At 38.1% G+C, this 21,052-nt stretch overlaps 1 protein-coding gene across 3 annotated transcripts in view; it reads right to left on the reverse strand.

Moving 5' to 3' along the window:
- The window catches only part of KCNMB2 (potassium calcium-activated channel subfamily M regulatory beta subunit 2), a 412,195-nt gene that overhangs the window by 260,543 nt on the left and 130,600 nt on the right, over positions 1-21,052 (reverse strand). Inside the window, exon 1 of one of the 3 annotated variants that reach the window (XM_008266532.5) lies at positions 18,286-18,749. The exons of the other annotated variants lie outside the window; for them this stretch is intronic. The gene's annotated coding sequence lies outside the window, so the exon portion shown is untranslated. Of the gene's footprint in view, positions 1-18,285; positions 18,750-21,052 lie in introns of those variants that run through there. 3 annotated transcript variants of the gene reach the window in all.

A 21,052-nucleotide genomic window follows, 5' to 3' on the forward strand; every position in this document is an offset into this window, starting at 1 on the left:
CCTTCTTTGAAGACCTGTTCTTTCCACTGAGATCTCACTCACAGAGATCTTTTGCCAGAGTGTCTTGGCTTTCCATGCCTGAAATACTCTCATGGGCTTTTCAGCCAGATCTGAATGCCTTTAGGGCTGATTCTGAGGCCAGAGTCAGCACTCACATTCTGTTGGGAATCCAGGCAGTACTTTCTTTTGAGTAGTAAGCAATATTAATTTGCAAGCAATTTCAGGGTGAGGGAGCATGACTTCGAATCTTTTGTCAATCTTAGTATATTACTAAGGTATCAACTTTGAATACATATATACTTACTTCATAGAAATAAATTTGAATTCTTTATTTTTAAGGAGAATGAAAAGCATAGGTGATTTCTCTTAAAAACATTCCAATAATTGGTTGTGAAAAAGAACTGAATTAAATAGATTTGCCATTTGGTTATTTGGTGTTCATCAGAAAAAAAAAAAGAAGTTTTTGATTCTGATGTTTGCTGGCATGCTAGTAAGAGAAAATTTTTTTTCTTTATATATAAATGTTTATGAACTCTCTCAGTGTTGCTATGATTCTAAGTTCCATTTCATCACAGCGTATGATGAATAAGCATAGTGCTTTGGTTCCAATTGTAGCTTCAAGATTTGACTCTGATAAATATTCCAAATACGAATTCTAATTGGAAGTTCACTCAAATTTATCTACAGCCATATGCTCTGGAAGTTATTTCTCACACACTGATCTTTGGAATTTCTTGTATTGGTGATTTAAAAAAATTATTTATCTATTTGAAAGACGGAGTTACACGCAGAGAGAAGGAGAGGCACAGAAAGAGAGAGGTCTTGCATCCACTGGTTCACTCCCCAGTTGGCTGTGAAGCCAGGAGCCAGGAGCTTCTTCCGGGTCTCCCACGTGGGTGCAGGGGCCCAAGGACTTGGGCCATCTTCTCCTGCTTTCCCAGGCCACAGCAGAGAGTTGAATCGGAAGTGGAGCAGCTGAGACTTGAACCGGCACCCATATGGATGCTGGCATTGCAGGCAATGGTTTTACCTGCTAGGCCACAGTGCTGGCCACCAATTGGTGATTAAGAGTATAAGAATATAGGCTTTGGGGCTGGTGCTGTGGCACAGCAGGTTAAAGCCCCAGCCAACATTGCCGGCATTCCATGTTAGTGCTGGTTCGAGTCTTGGCTGCTCCACTTCTGATCCAGCTCCCTGTTAATGCACCAGGGAAAGCAACAGAGGATGGCCCAAGTCCTTGAGCCCTTGCACCCATGTGGTAGACCTGGAAGAAGCTCCTGGCTCCTGGCTTCATATCAGCTCAGTTCCAGCCACTGAGGCCATTTGGGGAATGAATCAGCAGATGGAAGACCTCTCTCTCTGTCTCTACCTCTCTCTCTAACTCTGCCTTTCAAATAAATTTTAAAAAGTCTTAAAAAAGGGGCCAGTGGTGCCATGGCTCACTTGGTTAATCCTCCGCCTGCAGCGCCAGCATCCCATATGGGTGCCAGGTTCTAGTCCCAGTTGCTCCTCTTCCAGTCCAGCTCTCTGTTGTGGCCCAGAAGGACAGTAGAGGATGGCCCAAGCGCTTGGGTCCTGCACCTGCATGGGAGACCAGGAAGAGGCACCTGGCTCCTGGCTTCAGATCGGCGCAGTGCTGGCTGTAGCAGCCATTTGGGGAGTGAACTAATGGATGGAAGACCTTTCTCTCTGTCTCTCTTTCACTGTCTATAACTCTACCTGTCAAATAAAAAAAATCTTAAAAATAAAGAATATAGGCTTTGGAAGTAGAATGGGATCACCTGAGTTTGAATCCAGGTTTTAACACTTGTTGACTGCATAACCTTGAACAAGTTGCAGAACCTCTCTGTGCCTCAGCTCTCATTATCTGGAAAATGTAAAAAAAGAAATGAACAAAAAACCTACCTCATATTTTTGCTATTAGGGTGAGATGAGGTAATCACGTGAGGTGCATGTTATAGTGCTTAACACAAAAGTATGTAAATAAATGTCAGCTTTTATTAATTTTAATAATTTTTGTTAAAATAATCTGGTTCAGGCATATTTCTTTGCAATGATTTCTTCTAATTTCCTGCCTTCTTTTCTCTCCTACTTTTATTCTTTCTCGTTTTTATTATTGGAAAAATCAATTTGATGACCCCCTCAAATCGTAAGAATCTTTGAAACTGACTGGAGGATGCTTAATGCTCAGTAACAATCCTGTCCTTATCCCCAGACTCTTTCTGTCTCCCATTCCCCATTATTTCTTGTATTCAAGTGGCTTCCCATTATCTGGTTGCTTTCCCCAGACATTTCTAAAAGTCTGTGTTTGCTGGTATCCATTTCACTTTTTAAAATTCTTTCGTCATACCTTGTAAGCACATCCAGACCAAGACCAGCCTCAAATGAGGAATTTTTCCCACTTAGCATGGTGCCAGATGGCACTTAGGTAGGATAATAAAGGAAATATGTTTCCTTCTTTAGATTTTATATATATATGTGTCACAAATCTTAACTGACTCTAGATGAACGGCAGTTTAGAAGTTCAAGTTTCAAGTGAAAGTTCAAGTTGAATTTCACTTTAATGTTTCATTAAGTCAATTTGCTTTAGTATTTATGAATAAATGCAATGTCATTTTAGAGGATGCTTGTTGACAAGCAGTGACAAAAAAATCCAGCCAAGATAATGCTGCATAGGATAGTTTTCCCTGCTTATCTTTACTGAAGAACTACAAGTAAGAAACCCTTAAGTCTTCTTATGTCTTTGAAACATGGATAACAACAAGCTCTGCACTATTTAGTACAGAAAAAAGAAAGCTCAACACTGTTATGGTTGCTTTCAGAAGTGACTGGTATTTATTTGCAAATCTAGCAGACTACTGAGGCTTAAAATACGTAACTTATTAGGTCACTGCTTTTGAATACAAATTGTAATAATTTCAGGGTAATGAAGTGAATTTCTGTAATTTGAGGAAAAGCAAAGCAAGGATAATTATAATATTTGATTCAATTAAAATAGCTACAAATATTTTTAAGCAGCTGGTGAAATTGAAAAGAACTGTGATCTAAAATTCTCCCTTGTCTGGAAAAGGTGATTTTATGGGAAGGCAGACTATACATTACATTGCTCAGATCAAGGTTGATTTCAGGAAAATGAAATAGGAAGAAAATAAACCTTACAGTGACTTTGAAATATATGGATTTCTGGAAAATACAGGGCAACAAAAACAGGGATAAAATTAGTATTTTATCTGAAATGAATTGTCAACCTGAATTATCTTAGAGATAAGTGGCCAAAAAGTAGAATCCCTTTTTTTTTTCTGTTTGGTTATTGAAAAGATAAAACTGAAGAAAAATAGAGAAACAATTTGATGACATATTAAGGAAAAATTGTGAAAAAACTTTGGCTTATTTGTCTGTCTCCTTTCTCTTGCACTACTGCTCAGTGTGGAATTTTGTGGTGGGAATACCACTGAATCATTCTATACAGTTGCCATTTAGAACTGCATCTCTCAACCGTGGCCAGTATCTGGGTGAGGACCAGGCTATACACCAGGGGTTTGCTTGGTAAGTACAGAGAGAGCAAAAATAGATTTTAATCCACAAGAAAGCATGTAGCCTAGGTTAGCTGCTCAAGGCCCTGTGTATGAGTCACATGTATCCCTCTATGTCCCAGAGCTGTTTGCATGGCCTCTTGAGGACCTCACAGTTCTGGGCCTGCACATCTTGGGGGTATATATGCACTCTGCCGTTTAGGCAGGAAGTATATCAAACAGCCAGCATGTGTCACATGCAATGCTTGAAGCTCTCGGAGTCAATCTTGCTTCAGCTGAAGTCCACCTTTGCTACCTTGGTTGTTCACCTTGGGCAAACTGATCTTTGTTTCTGAGTTTCTGTTTTCTCAAGTTCAGAATCACAAAATCCCAAACCCTTCCTCTTCAAACTCTATAACATTTGACACCATAACCCACCCTTACCTTAAGAACAACAGGTGTCGTTTTTTGAGAAGACACTATGGGCTGCACTGTGCTTCCCACCTTGCATGCATCATTTCTGTAACATAAAAATATCTGGTGGCAGGTGTTCTGATCCCATTTTACAGAGGAGGAAACTGAGACACAGGGAGGGTAGTTCTCTTGCTCAATGTCACCTTTGAAATCCTTTTAATACTGCTTCTTCTTGGAGATTTGTCTTTTTCTTAGCTTTTGGTTGTAATCTTTCCCTGTCCACCAAAATATGCAAAGCTATTATGATGTACCTTTCCTGTGGCATTTATCTCATTCCTAACACCTGGGAACCTGATATACCTCTTGAGTAATCTGTAATCCTTGAGGAACTCCTTGAGCATAATGCCTTTATGTTAATAGCCAAACAACCTTTCCTTGGGCTGATAAGGTAAGAACATGGAAACATCAACTCCTTCCTAGTTCATTTACCTTTATATTCAACATCACATTGACCTTCTCAAACTAAGTTTCCTTTGTTTTAACTGGTCAATAGGTTTTTCTCATAATAGTTCAGAGAAAGAAGAAGATAGCCAAAGAGACAAAATGTGTATGCTTTGTTTTTCTTTTTAGAATTTGCGTTTGAAAACTTTATTGCTATTCTGATTTAATGACAAAGAATCCCATCCAGGGTGAAGTGTAAAGTGATTTAAATAAATGTGAGGGTAAAGCAATTCCCAGGAGAGGAATTTGAGGAAGTTTGCTTGATGCCCAGATGGACCATAAACAAGAGACCTTGAGTGTTGTTACTTCCCTGAAATGCTGACCTTTATTTAACAGCATTCTCTCATTAGAAAAGAGCTTGCTTTAGCTTATTGTTGGAATTGTTGTTTGTTCACCTGCTTTGAAAAAGAATAGGCAGGAGTAAGCATGGAGGGAGGGCCATAATTTGCTCTTTTTGTATTGGTGTGGTTCTCTGAAATTTGGATTCTCCTTCTAACTCTTCTCTCTCTTCAGGCCAATAATGACAGCACCATTATATTCACTTAGATATTTAGTGGGTTTCAAAGGGGCAAGTGTGTGAAGTTGATAGGAAGCATATGGCATGGGGCATGAGAACATTTAAAGAAAAATGTGCTGAAGCAGAGAATCCCTAGGTCTCATGAAAATGCCATTCTGCAGGTGAAAATATTTCATACTGGCTATCCCATATAACTCATCTTCTGACCAGACATCCCAACTTACACTGACCTAAATTCTGTATGGTAAGTAACTATTTCACTTAACAAAAAAGGGAAATAATTTGCCCAAGGATGTGCACTCATGGATATCAATGTCTGGTCAATTTTCTTTCTATTCCATCAAGATATCTTTTGCATGAAATGTAGATACTGTTTCTGCTTTGTAAATAGGAGAAAAAAAAGAAATTTTATTTATGTATATAACTGTGAAAGTAAGCAGCAACAAGTAAAATCTACTGAAGGAGTTTAAAGATTTGAAAGAGTCCTAGCCTAGAGGGCAAGAAATAGAAAGGGAGGTCGCAAAATGAGGATGGAATGAGGAAAGGATTTATTTAGGAAACACCATCAAAGGAAGGTAGAATTTTGACAGGTGAAAATGAGATGGAAAGGAGACCATTCCCGGCTGTATGAAACTCATGGGTCAAGTGTCAGAGGCATGAGGACTTGATAGGCATGCTTGAGACATGGTAAGTAGTGTAGTTCAGCTTTAACAGGGTGAGAAAAGGGGCGCACAGATTAGGCTGGAAATTTACCTTCCAGCAATTGGAAGCTCTGGGAGACTTTGTTTTGTTAAGTTAGAGCCAAAGGAATTTCTGTGATCAAGGTTATGCTTTGGACCTATGCATTTGGAAGTTCAATGTAGAAAAAAAAGGGGTAAGAAAATATTATAACTGATTTTCTTCACATTTATGTATGATAGATCCATGTATGGTATTTAGTAAATTTCCAGGTCCTACACAAAAAATTCTGATTAAATATAGGCTACAGAAATTGATATTTTTAAAAACGTCCCAAGATGACTCTTGTGCAAGTGATTAAAGGACTGTACTTCGAAAAATATCAGACTAGAGGTGAGGAGGTTACTTATAAAACTCTCTTGATAGTCAAGGTGTGAGATTAAAGGGTGCTTTGTTTTTATGAAGAGGAAAAATATACAACTACAAAAGATGTTCTGAAGGGAGAATCAGTAGGACTGAGGCCAATTAAGTCTATATATACTAGAGAATTCAAAGACAATTGTTGACTTTTAAATCTGAGAGGTTGGCAGTACAAGGAACAGAAACATGAGGCAGGAAAGATTTATGAGGTCTTGACAGGATTTCAGTTTTGTCAAGTGAATTTTCACATCTAAAGATGGCAGCTGCAAGAAATGTCTACGACAGAGTAGGCAATGTAGCACTTGGGTTGGAGAGCAAGGTCAAAGCTGGAGAAATAATTTGGGATATAAGTGTAGACAGATGACTTTGTAATTACTGGAGATATTTTAAAAAGCAAGAGAGGGAAATGGAGAATCCAGCAAAGAATAAAGGATAGAAGAGAACCATAAGGTAGGAGGAGACTGGGGAGATTAAAGAGTGAAACCTAATTAAGTCATGGGAACCACAGATTTCAAGAAAAATAATTATAAATATGAAGTGGAGGCAGTGAGTACAGTGACAAGTTCAAAATGTTTTTTGATGAAAAGGAACTCTAGTAATATTCCCGTGTTTTATAACCTTCTCAGTTACTCAGTTATTCAAGCTGGAAATGTAGAGTTACCTTTGGTACCTAATCTTTTTTACACTTATCTTGTCAAATTTTGTGCATCATCAACTTTGTGATATGATTTGCTAAATGCATCTTGGCTGCCCTTCTGCTGTCTCACTGCTGTCTGACCCAAGCTACCATCACCTGGGTCACTGCAACAGCCTTTCAACTGGATTCTCAGCAGATATTCTTGCATTTCTTCATTTGATCACCATATTACAGTCTGATACTTTTATATAGCACAAGTATTTTGTCAACTTGGATGGCTTTCCATTGCTTTTAGAATAGTGAGCAAACTAAGGTCCAATTTAGCCTGCTTCTTTTCTTTCTTCCTAGCCTTTTTGCCAAACCACACACTGCTTGGTCCCTGCCTTCCAGCTACACTGGCACAGGCACAGTTTCCATCCATTCCCTGTAACAGGCTTCCTTTGTGATATCATTTATTAGTTTTTGTTGTTCTTGTTTTATTAATTCTCACTGAAATATAAGCTCCATGAGAGCAGGAGACACACACGTTCACACACACACATGCATGCACACAGGTTTGGCCCTTGATAAACATGGAGCAAATGGTTGTGCAACGAGTTAGCCCATGCACATGCTTTTTCTTGCGCAGAAAGCTTCTCCTCCAGTGCTGCTGCTTCCACACTTGCTCTTTTTTTCACTTTAATGCTTCTTATTTAGCATCTCTGTCACCTTTCCCTCAAAGCTTTCCTTGACATCTTGATCTCATTAATGCCTCCAATTAAAAAACTCCTTAGCACGCATTACATTTCTAATTTATATTTATTTGTGATAGCATTTGAATTATGTCTTTCTTATCCAGGGCTATAACATCTCATGGTTGTACATGTGTGTGTATACATGTGTTTGTGTGTGTAGGGGACCATTCTTTATGATTTGGCTGAATACTGTAACCCTAATACCCATTGTAGTTCCTTCTCCATAGTGGATGCTCAATAAATATTTGTTGGATAAATGAATAAATAAAGGAATGCCTGCAGACATATGAAAAAAGCATTATAAATTGAAGTTTAGCAGGATAGAGAATGGATTAAGAAAGCTGATGTGGACATTTGAGCATATTCATAAGTCAAGAGGAAGAATCTTCCCCCACCAAACACACTAAACACCAGCATGCATCTGAAATCAAAATTATGTCAACTACTATTCATATAGGCATATAAATCAGAACTTGTCTTTCTTCTTCATATTGTTGTGGTTTTTCCTTTTCAGTTCAGCAGATACTAAATCTACTTGTCAATGGGAAATAGACCTAGAAGACTGAGAAACAGATTGTAATAGACATTTCCTAGCTCGTTTTCTCTGTGCCAGGGCTATTGCTGCCTTTCTTCTTCTTCTTTTTTTTTTTATCTTTTTTACATGTAAAAAGATTTTCTCAAAGTTGACAAAATGTAATTTAAACCTTCATTATCTGTTAAATACAAACTTCATTTTTCATAACTTTTCTTTTGATTTGCTCCAAAAAACAAATGAGTCCAAGGATGTTCTATATTTACTTTTAAAAAGTAAGCAGTTACCTTGATTCGTCTGCACAAAGCCTCACACGTGTGTGCTCAAGTACACACAGGATCAAATAAAACCACTAGGAAGCAAAGTCAAAGCAGTCACTGATTATCTTCACAGAACAAAAGAAAACGGACTAATTCTTCAATAAGTTAGCCTCTAAAGTTAGGCATTCTTCTGAATGCCATCAATTTTTTCTGTTTTCTAATTTCTTCATTTGGAATATATGAGGAGATTAAAAAATACAAAGACAATCAATAATTCCAGAATTACTACAGAAATGCATTCCTTGTGAGTTAATTTTAGTTCAGCTGGATGGAGCTACTCATTCTTCGTATGGTCTAAAATTTTTAGATGTTTGTGCAAAACCAAAATCAAGGCATTCAAGAATTATGAGCAATATTTACCAATTGCTTCTCTCTCCTTCTCATAAAGTGCCTTATGCAGCATGTCCAGAATGGTTCTCTGCATCTGATGCAAAGCTAGAAAGACTCCAGATTTGCATTTGAATTGCTGGCTATTTTTAACTTTCTAAGCATTTTACTGTAAAAGATATTTTACCTTTGTGGCTAAGAGTTTAGAGTGAGGTGCTTGACCTTTACTAGTTTTCTAGTGAAAAATTTAATGACAGAAAGCCTTTAAAAGTCTGACAAAACAAAATTCATTATTTATGAAGTCTTGAACTATGTCGCAAAACCCAATGGAATCCTAGAAACACATAGTATAGGGATGATTTTCTTTTGAAAACTTTTCAAATTGGATCTTCCTTTGCAGGACTCCTGTGTGAAATTGTTTTGTAAACCATTTCAGATCACAGAAATGTCTGTAACTAATATGACCCGTGGAAGCAACAGGACTCACAAATGCCTCTTTCCTTTTCATTGCATACAAGTCTTGTCTACACCATAACGGGTAAAGGAGGAGACCCAATGGAACTGAGATTCATGTGGCTTCCAAAACCCTAAATCTCTAGTCAAGCAGCACAATTAATAAAGATGAGACATTTTTCTGATTTCTCTAATACAGTTTTGTCTTGGGGATGGGGTGAAAAGGAGAGTATATATTAATCAAAAAGTTATTTAAAAATAATCATATATATTTAACATAACTATTCATCTGACTGTTATAAAAACAATGTCTGTTCTCAATAAATTAACTTCACAAAAATTATACTTTAAAATTTAAGTTATGTATTTTATTACTTGCCAAGCTATTTCCCTTTCTCTCTGTTTCTCTCTCTGTCTCTCTCTCTCTGCCTCTGTCTCTGTCTCTCTGTCTCTGTCTGTCTCTCTCTCTCTAATTTCCCTTCTTAACTCTCTTTTTTTCCCCATTTTCTTGTTCACTACCCAAGTGCTTGCAATGGCCAAGACTGGGCAAAGCTGAAGCTCAGAGAACCAGCAACTCAGTCCAGAACTTTCAAGGGGTGGCAGAAACTGTTTGAGCCATCCTCAGCTGCCTCTCAAGATCTGTACTGGCAGGAAGCTGAAATTGGGAGCTGGGGCTGGATGTAGAACCCAGGTACTCTGATATGGGACAGAGGTGTCTCAACAGCTAGGCTAAATGCCCACCTCTGCCTAACTACTTGCTACTAACTAACTACTACTTGCTCATTAAGGGAGATTTGTTAAAAACTGCAATCTTTTGGAGTTTAAGTGTCACACTCAGGAAAGCACCAAGGTGACAGAGACTCTGCATATGGATTCATCTGACATTTTGGCTATTTACAACAAATGCTGGAAAATGTGAAACAAAGCCCTCCTGCCCAGTGTTATAAGCATCTTTTCCTTCTTTCCTAAGAAGTCTCAAGCTTGACATTTTGACAGCTGATTTATTCCTTCCCCTCCCCCTGAGCTGAAATTCTCACCCAGGCTCATCTGTCACCTTGGCTTTGAAGAGGAGAGGGTTTAGGCATTTGCTGTCTGAGCTGTCAGCCTTGAAGTCAGCTCCCAAAGGAAGGTCCCACCATGCACTTTAGAAAGATAGGGTAGAGTCTGTGGGCAGATGTCAAAGAGGAAGGGAGCTGGGAACAGTCAAAGAGAGCATCTGATATGGCTCTGAGAATAGAAAGAGGAGAGGTGAGAGAACTGATGAATGAGAGCTTCGTAAGCATGTAGTGGGTTCAGAGCTTTATTCATATAAAATTGCTCCTCTCAGCACCCTGTTTCTGGATTGTGTGATTTATTTGTCCATTTGATCGTTTACCCTCCTTTAGCCAAACTGGACACTGGAATCTATCATAGATATCATTGATTCATTCATTCATGAAGCATTTATTGAACATTAAGTACTGCCAGGAATTCTGCTAGGCACTAGACATTCTGTGATGACGACTACCCTTAACCTTCTAGGGACTATAATTTAATGGGTGTGGGGGAAGGCAGATAAGTGAACCAACCATCACACATTGTATAATAAAGCCATGGAAGAATCATGTGCAGGGTATCCTAGAAACAAAACAAATACCAACATCTTACAAATAATAAAATAAAAATCTAACCTTAAAGTCTGTGCTGTTCTAATGACAATGCGTATCACACTTATGGAGAAGATACTACTGTTGGACCTGGTTGCACATATAAAAATGGATTTGAGATATGACAAAGTATTGAAGAATAAATCCATAAGAATACAACCATCAGCAGCATAAGCCAAGCTTCAGAAATCTGAAATTTGAGAAGATTTGGGGCACAGAATGAAGTTCAGAATTGACTGAAGAAAGGGAAAGTTTAACCTAGGTGGTAGATCAGTCTTTGAGCTTCCCAATAGTTAAATTGGAGAAAATGATATTTTGATTGAGCAATTACATGAGCTACTCTTTGCATTCAGAAATTTGAAATGCTAAATTAGAATAATTGATGAAGCTAATTGACAATTGCATGCATGTTGTTGTACACAATATGCATGAAGTCATATTGTATGATTGTATATTCATTTGGCCAGCTTCTGAAGGGTGCAGGTAGTATAGCTATAAGCAGATGAAGACATGGAAAATGTTGAAGCTGGAAACAGACAAGGACAAGGAAAGGCACAGGGGTTGAAATTCTGTAGTCTTGGGCACATGAGCCTGTAAAATTGGGTTTGGTATCTGAGAAGCATTTTCCATGATTTTGCTGGAACTGTTTCTTACATTTTGTGTGTAATAACAAATGTGCAAATGTCATACATTTCAGAAAAATGTGTTTCTGGTTCTGGTAAAATGCTCCAAAGGTATATTATACCTCGATGCTAGTGACTCTTAAATGATATCTATTAAATGAAATTAGAGTCATGCAATGCCAAGCAATAAAAACTAGAGATCTTCAAACAAAATAGCTCAGCATTATAGTATAAAATTAATATTCAATTTTGTCTTAGATAGTAGTCAATGCAAATAATTAATATGTATTGTTCACTTAATTTCAATCCTCAAGGCCCCCTGAGTGATGTACTCTTTTTTTTTTTTAACTTTTATTTAATGAATACAAATTTCCAAAGTACAGCTTATGGATTACAATGGCTTCCCCCCCCATAACGTCCCTCCCACCCGCAACCCTCCCCTTTCCCACTCCCTCTCCCTTTCCATTCACATCAAGATTCATTTTCAATTCTCTTTATATACAGAAGATCAGTTGAGTGATATACTCTTAACTGTCTACATTTTTGTTGAGCAAAGAAAGGCTCAGAAGGTGAAACAGCTGATACCAGGCAGGAATGGGATTCAAACCAAGGTTTTCAGGGATGTGAAGCTGGTAACCCAATGTTCCTTCATCGCGCATGTCTAGAGGTTGAGGTTTCTGAGTCTGTAGATTTGCGTGCATTTAAATTGTTTCATGGGAGTTTGAGCAGATACTTTTGTTGAGGAAAGGAGTATACCAGGCACATGTATTATTCACAAGGGAAAGAAAAATCTCTTTCAGATTATTAATTTAAAAATTCCCTAATCACTGGCAGCCTTCAGTTACTGAATACATTAAAGATAGTTAGCCTGACATTCTATTTATCAGGAGTCTCTGTGGCTGAAGGGAAAGTCAATTTTGATAATTTTCTTTGACTTTGAGCAATTTGATCAACTTCTCTCTATCATAATTTTCATGTCTATTAAATGGAAAATGTAATGTCCTCCACTGAGTCATGCTGTGAAGACTAAGTAACCATAGCAATGGGTTGACTATTACTTTATAAGCTTCTCCTCTGTGTCAGATACTATGATGGGTAGGTGGCATATATTACTCCATTTAATCTTCAACCCTAAGAGGGAGGTATTACCAATATCATTGACCAATAAGGAAACCAATACTTGATAAGATTTGAAAATTGTTCCAAATTTACATAGCTGTGGAGTAGAGAAGGTCAGGTTCAGACCAAGTTTATTCTTATAGTCTGTGTGTGTCTCAGATTCTGTGTCCTTTTCACATCATGTTCCCTCTTCTAGATTATAAAATATTCTAGACATATTACATGTCTTTTGTACCCAATTTGGACAATAAGATCATCTAGTTATACTTAAATTATCTGAAAACATATATTTTATGAATAGTAGAGATTTACTGATAAACAAGTACAAGATTGTACAGAGCTGATTTTAAAAGAATGCAAATGCATGGTGCAATTATTGATCATTATTGGTTTGTTCCTATTGTTATATAGGCTATTGGGGCTTATATCTCAAAAAAGGCACAATTAGAGCCGGCGCCGTGGCTCAATAGGCTAATCCTCCACCTTGCGGCGCCGGCACACCGGGTTCTAGTCCCGGTCGGGGCACCGGATTCTGTCCCGGTAGCCCCTCTTCCAGGCCAGCTCTCTGCTATGGCCAGGGAGTGCAGTGGAGGATGGCCCAGGTGCTTGGGCCCTGCACCCCATGGGAGACCAGGAAAAGCACCTGGCTCCTGGCTCCTGCCAGGATCAGCGCGGTGCGCCGGCTGCAGCGGCGGCCATTGGAGGGTGAACCAACGGCAAAAGGAAGACCTTTCTCTCTCTGTCTCTCTCTCACTGTCCACTCTGCCTGTCAAAAAAAAAAAAAAAAAAAAAAAAAAAAAAAAAAGGCACAATTACACAAACCACACCTTCCAACCTGGTTTTATCATTCCTTCCCTCATCGTTATACAGAGCACAAATAATATAGGACATGCCTATATCCATTGTCCTTTGTGTAGGAGATATATGAAGATGTTCTTTTTGAAATAGAAATCATTTTTTGGGTAAGATCAAATTCAAACAAGTTGAATTTTTATTTGCTTTGATATAGTTTGGAATCAGTGTTGTAATTTTCCCCCTCTGGTACAGAGAGAAAATTGTTCTTGATAAATATGCTTGATTTTCTTAAAGGTGTTCCTTGTCCTTCTCTTTGGAAAAAAACAACAGGGTATTATGACATTAACCTCTGACCTTGAGGTTGAAAACTTTATGCTTGGAATCTATACTGCTCATGGATTTTGATGGGGGAAAACATTAAATTCTCACATTGAACAACTAGTCCATTTGTTTGACAATTGCTTATTCAGTGTCTACTGCATTAAAGGTGCTATTCTAGGTGCTGCAGATACATTAAGGAACAAAACAAACTCTCTGCTTTCATAGCATTTTTGTTCTATCAGGAGTCAGGTAGATAATTAAAACTTAGCATGTGATATATTGGGAATACTATAGCATGCTATGGAGAAAAAGAAAGCATTGAGTGGGAAAAAGAAATGTGCAGGGGGGTGTGATTTTTGAAGGGTGGTTTTGTTGAAAGTCTTCTATGATAAAGTGACAGTTAGGAGAGATCTGAAAAAAGCTAGGAGCTGAATCAAGTTGCTATCCAAAGGGAGAATTTTCTAGGCAGCGGACACAGCCAAGCCAAAGATCTCAAGGTTTAAGAGTGTTTGGTGAGTCTGAGGACTAGCCACAAAGGCCACTTCCATTGAACTGGATTGGGAAAAAGGGAGGTAGCAGAGAAGCCCGGGAGGAAGCAGATCATCCCAGGTGTTAGGGAGACATTATACAGCTATGGCTTTTATCTACAGTCATATGGGAAGACAACGGAGGTTTTTGAGCAGAAGATAAGATTTAAATTCAGTTTTGAAGTGACCACTGGTGTTGGGTACAGAAGAGAATATTTGTACAAGAGCAGAGGGAGGCAGAAACAAGAGACCAGTCATGAAAACAGGGCAATAATTCAAGAGTTAGTGGTAATTTTCATAAGCATTAAGAACAAGTAACTGAATTTTAGATAAAGCTTAAAAGTATACGCAATGGGTTTTTTATGACATAGGAAGGAAAGAGAAGATTCAAAGAGAATGCTAAGATTTTTGTGTTGAACAAGAGAAACAATGAGGTTTCCATTTGGATACACATGGAAAACATCGGAGGGGATTTTGTGTTGAAATTCAGAGATTTGATTTTGAACATATTAAATGTGAGATACCATAAGTTATTTAAGTGGAAATGTTAGTAATTAGTTAGATATGTATGTATAGAGGTTAGAGGAAAAGTCTAGGTTAGTGATAAGAATTTGTGAGGTTTTGTGTAGGCATGGTGGTGTAGCGGGTTAAGCTGCCTTTTGAGATGCTCGCATCCCATATCTGTGTGCTAGTTCAAGTCCTAGTACCTCTGCTTCTGGTTCAACTTCTTGCTGATACATCTTGGGAGATAGTATATAATGCCTCAAATGTTTAGGACCCTGTTACCCACATGGGAGACCTGGATGGTGTTCCTGGCTTCTAGCTTCAAGCTGGCTTAGTCCTGGCTGTTATGGGTATTTGGGGAGTGAATGAATAGATGAAAGATCTCTCTCTCTCTCTCTCTCTCTGTGTCTCTGTCACTCTGCCTTTCAAGTAGATGAAAATAAATGAAAAATCAAGCAGATGAAAAGGAATTTGTAAGCTGTCTGTATAAGTTCTTGAGATTAGAACGGACTCATTTAGAGACTTCTATATATAAATAAAGAGATTAATAGTAGAGTCTTGGAATACTCCAACATTTAAAGATTTAGAAAATGAGGAACCAGCAAAGAAGACTGATATCAAATAGAAAGATCTCTCTCTCTCTCTCTCACACACACACACACACACACACAAATATACACACACATGCACACACAATCTCCTTTTCAAGAAACTGCTAAGATGTAGAAGTCAGTCACTAAGAAAGGATAATGCAGAATTTTTCACAATTCATCAAGACACTGGGAAGATTAGGGCTCTGACAGGGGAATGGTGCTTTTTTGGGGGGCCTGTTGGGACAAACAAAAGACTTTGGAATTTTGAGTGAAGGTAAAGTACATTATGTGAAAGAAGAGGATGATAAACAAAGACAGAAACACTGTTGGAAAAGACTCAGAGATAAACTTGCATGCAAGTCTTCCTGAGAATACAAACATAATATATGATCTTTGAAAAAGATCTATATATTTAGAACCATGCAAATAGGTAAAGAGATGAAAATGAACCAGGCACACCACAATGAGATAACTGCTATTAACATTTTGGTTCATTTTATTCTAGTTCTTTTCTTCAAATACACACATATTAACAAACTTAGGATTATGTTATATATACTTTACTGAAGTCTATTTTTTATTTTATATAATAGCAGGAATATTTTTTAAAATTCATTTTTCATCATATTTTTATGAGGGTAAATGATCAGAGACTGAGCACTTTGAGAAATGTCTGGTCCAATATCTTCCAGTAAAAGGGGACGATGGCTGCATGTGGGCTTGAGAGAGACAGAAAACAAGCATGACTCTGGATTCTAAGTGTTTGGTGACTAATCTGATGGTTACACTACTGATGGGAACTGAGGAAACAAGACTGACTAAAGCATTGCTTATTTTTATGTCAGGGTAGAGTCGGATTTGCTTTCTTTTTAGGTGGAAAATTGTTTGTTTTACATTACTAGATATAGCAAAAACTGAAAGGGATGGATAGCTGTAAATGTTTGGGTTATATCTACTAATGTAAACAGACAATGAAATTAATTTATGACACAAAATGGATTGTTTTGATCAAATTACTTGCTCTGGTTTTCCCCACACCTAATGGGAAAAAAAAAAGAAATAATCATTTCTCTCCTACACTTTTTATATTTTGGGATACATTTTAGAGACAAACAAACAGTGTAGGAACTTTTCCCCATAAATCTGTAAAAAATCATTTTAGTTTTTCAGTAAAATGTTGATGATGACCACAACAAAATAATTTCTCTGACAACTTTTAAGACATTAATTGCCTCTGTAGTAAATATTTGATGAGATTAGATTCAGAAGACATTGGTAAGACCAGAGGAGGTAAAAATGCTTTTAAATTTGATAGAATTAATGAAAATGATGAGACTAAATGTCCAATTGTAAACTTCTGACAATAATACGTAAAATGTGTGTGTATTTCTGTTTGTGTGTTTTGAGGTCTTTCTAAATATGGACTCTTGACTGGTGAGCTCAATTGCTACAGAATGGTACTTTACAAGGTCAAGGTCATAGATTCCACTGGTCACATGCAGGCAGAATACTATGTCATAGCTATCAATTACATCAGGAATTCCATAGAGTCACTTCACGGACATGTGTTGTTGGTCACATAAAGTCCAACCCAGTGGGTTCAAATGGTTCAGTAATATCCATCGCACTATTAGGAAAAGCAAACACACAACTTGAAGCATAAATGTCACCCACTATGTGGTAATGATTTCAACTTTGTGTGTGAATGGCAGTATCCACACAGAAGCTTGGGAATGTACACACTCAGCTGCATCAGAGAATAGCAAAAGCCCCACTTAGCCTTAATTCCCGTATTTAGCTGAAAACAAACACACTATAATTGCCTTTCACTTTTATTTCTATTTGATACTGCATTAATATAAAAGTTTTAGATGCATTTGAAGATTATATTCTTTTACAAATAGACAATTATTTCATATATCTTTGCCACTCAATACAACCAAATCAATGCATCAAAACATAGAGTTTTTCAAAACACAAAACAATAGCTTTTCTTAGAGTTTGTGAAGTCCACAGTGGGGGTAGGGGGTGGGAGGGTATGAAACAGCGCAGATAAATTTCACAAACTACATTCCTGCCACTTCACACGGAGGGTCAGGTGCAATGACAAAGACTGAAACTTGTGCAGCTACAGATCAAGTTAGGGGAACCACAGATTTCTGAACAATGTACTTTTGCTTTAAAATTTTCAGCCTGTGATTTCCTGACATTTCTTTTCCACTGAGCTAAACCGATCCCATATAAAGTACAAAGCAGTGTAAGTTCCTCAGCAAATCTACTCATTACTCACTGGACTCTGGAACCCAACTGTCCCTCTAATCTTTCAAGGAGAATTGTACTTTTATGCTGATCATTAGGGGGAAAAAAAGGAGAAAGGGAAAACATCAAGCACAGAACCTCTAACGAATCACCATTTCCATCTGCAACTCCGCAGTTGTTCAAAAGCAGGAGCAAGAACAAACAGTCAGCCCCTTCTTTCAGTGTAAAACTTGCTCTTAGCACAACCCTTCATGCAAACAGTGTGGATCAGCCTTCCGATATGCAACATGGAGAAAGCACCCAATTTTCTTTTACAATACATGAAGACTGAAATAGTTCTTTATCAAGAAAATCTATTGTGATCTTTCAATGCACCCTTTAAAAATTAGACTCTGGCTATCAAAACACAGTGACCACAGGAATAAAATATTTATCTAACAGGTTTCAAGTCTTAAGGACAGCTTTCTCTTCTTTATTTTCTTGGACCTTTATGCTTCCCATCTATCTACTGAAGTCTTCACTCAACCCTACCAGTAGTCCAGCTGGTATATCAGATAAGAAGCAAACTGTTTTCTCTGTGACCTCTAAGGATTCTACTCCACGGGAAAAGCAACGTGGAACGCACACTCAGCAGGCTACGAGCCTGGTGCCAGTTCGTCCTCGAGGCATTTCTGCCATCAAACCTAACATCATAGTGCACTGTGTTTTGCTCTAAGCAGTCAGTCTCCCACTCCCCTCTCTCTCCCCTTCCTGCTTCACTCGCACCTGGCTGCAATTCAGGACCCACACAGCACAGAGCAAACAAAAAGCACGAAACAGCAACAGATTCCTTTGTTTAACATGCAAATCCTACCTCCGGTAGTTGTCACATCTTCCTCAAAAGCCACGCTTAATTTTTAATGACAGCGATCCAGCACGGTCCTCCAAGTAGCCACCGGTAATCATCATTACCTCTTGTGCCTACAGCCTTTGTGGACCATTAATGTCACAATCCCTGTTAACTCATAGCTTTAATACTCTGCTCAAAATGTCTGAAAGAGTTTGGAAGGACAATAGGAGTGACAGGCACGCTAGACAGCCATGCTTAAAATTAGTTATCCGAAGCTCCGTGAAAGCTGCTTTATACTGTTTTTAAAGCATGCAGGAGGTAGGATTTATTAGCCTATGATAGGCGTGCTGTTTCTGTTTTTATTAAATACTGTAATAGGCTGTCTGTTAGCAATGCTGTGATAGGTCCAACATCACTTCCCCACTGCTTTCGAATTCTCTTATTAAAAAGGGAGCGAGGGCTCAGACTTCCTTCCGATCAACCGACACCACCCTGCCCATTGGATCAGATTTCCAAATCCTCTTTAAGGCAGGAGGGAGAACTCCTTTTGCAAATGGGTGTTTCTACATGAAAAGTGATCTTGGGAATAACACTCTTAGGATTCCCCAAAGAATTCTCATACTCTCGGCAAGGGACTCCTACTCCTCCCATTTACAAAAATAAGCATTCTCTGGTGTTAGGTCAGAGAATCCATCCAAATAGAAAAAAAGTTCCCAGAATTACTGAAGTATGACTTGGGGTACATATTTACGCAAAATCTACAGTTATGAATGAAATGGACTGAATGATTCAGTGAGTGCAGTAAGTAATTATTTCATGATGATTTACCAAGTGCTTTGTTCCAGTCTGAAGCTGCCATTGGTCATACACTACCAACAGAATGGAAAGAGTGAGTAGTGGGTGGAAAGAATAAGGATGTGTACACTACCTTGATCTACCTAGAATAGTCACAGCCAGGAAAAGTAGAAGAGGAATTTTTTACCATTGGCCAGAGAGGAGAGTGTGATGTGGCTAGACATACTGTTCTGAAAAGTTGTAAGTACTGTTCCAAATAGGGGATAGAAAAGGAAGTTCTTGGTGGCTCACAATAATAAGATTATTTTATGCACCAACTACCCAGAATTGGTCCTTTTCTTTGCTTTTCTTCCCTATTGCTACCCCAGGAGCAATCACAGTTATGTGGTAGTTACTATGGAAACTGAGTGGTCCAGTCAAGGGGAGGGGCTTAGTGAGAACAGCAGATGTCATATGCACAAAAATCTACTCTGCTGGCCTATGGAATGAAAATGAGCAGTGATTAACAAGCAAGGAAAACCCCACTACAAGCAACTATAACTACGTTTCAATGGGGATGATTATAAATGACCACTATGTAGTTACTACAGTTTTGTTATCTGAAAATGCTATCATGATCAAATCATGTTATGCATTATTTTATTATATGCAAGAACTGAATATCTGAATTGCTCACATATCTGATAAAAGATATCCCCCTGCCCTTTCTTTTTCAAAACTCTTGGTTGTTGGTTTGAATATGCCCTGATTGTATTTGAATTTTAGTTGTTACTTGGCTGGTCACAATTTCTTCTCAGGAATAAAATGTCATTTAGCAGAAAAAAAAAAAAAAACTCCTTGTATCACAAACTGTGACCATATTTCACTGTAATTGAGCATTCTTATAGTGGTTTTTCTGGGACAAAACCAAGTCAGAAAATACTGACTACAATCTGAATTTCAAAAAATAACTCTGTGCCAATTAAGTTGGCAGGACAAAAGAGGATTTATTCATATTTTCAGTTCTTCATATAGAAAAAATAAAATGAAATGTTTTTATGTTAAGTGTCCAAGATCTTTCACTAGTCTCATGATCATCCAAGAGAAATTATTTCTTACCAGAGTAATTATATTTTCACAGTTGTAAGGAGTCTGGGGGAATACAGAATTATTGTCTTTAGTAGCTCAGTTTCATAGTTAGTAATTAAAGTAATTGACACCATTGGTGTGACAGCACAAAAACTTCAAAAGGTAATTGTTGGAAAGTAGTTCTTTGGCAGTTTTTGGAAATCCTGTTGTATGGGAAAGCATATCAGCCAAAAAAATGTAATAGAAGAGCTATTTAAGGGGAAAAGTGTTTATGATAATCTCTTTTAAAAATGATAGAAGAGTAATATTATAAATTGTTTTTCAAATGTAAGGAAGTTTAAATAATCACAAACACCATTACAATGACTGTCTATATGATTTAGAAATGGAGGGAGGGAGGGAAGGGGGAGAGAAAGGAGGAAGGAGGACGGGGAGGGGGGGAGTGAAGAAGGAAGGGAAAGGAGAAGGGAGGGGTGTAGCACAGTCATCAAACACTCCAGCTGGACACTTCCTCCAGTCCTACCTGTGTGAGCTCAGGGAACAGGTGATAGGGATACAAGAGATAAATGGATAAGATTCTGATCCTGGGATGAAGTAAGAGAGAGGCTCTTCCTAGAGGAGCAAAGCAAGTGGGCCTCCTGGACCTCTCAGAATGAAGGAGGTTTCTGGAATTCAGATGGGAGTTGCAGAGGCAGAAGATGGCTTGTTGAGGTAATGGAGGAAGAGCAGGAAAAAAGGAAGGGAATCTATATGGATAGAAAGAAGAGGGAAAGAGAAAAGAAATCTAGGCAGGAAGCAGGAGAAAATTTCTTGGGGTAGCATGGTATTGAAACAGGCTTTGGAATGAGCAGTCTGGCTTTTAGAACTCAGTTCTGTTAGCATGTTTGAATTTCACATGTTAAAAACAAATGGTAAGAGTGGCTATTGC

Source organism: Oryctolagus cuniculus, chromosome 4 (genome assembly GCF_051225735.1).
Source record: "Oryctolagus cuniculus isolate XC-2025 breed Fujian yellow rabbit chromosome 4, ASM5122573v1, whole genome shotgun sequence".
NCBI classification, from domain to species: Eukaryota; Metazoa; Chordata; class Mammalia; order Lagomorpha; family Leporidae; genus Oryctolagus; species Oryctolagus cuniculus.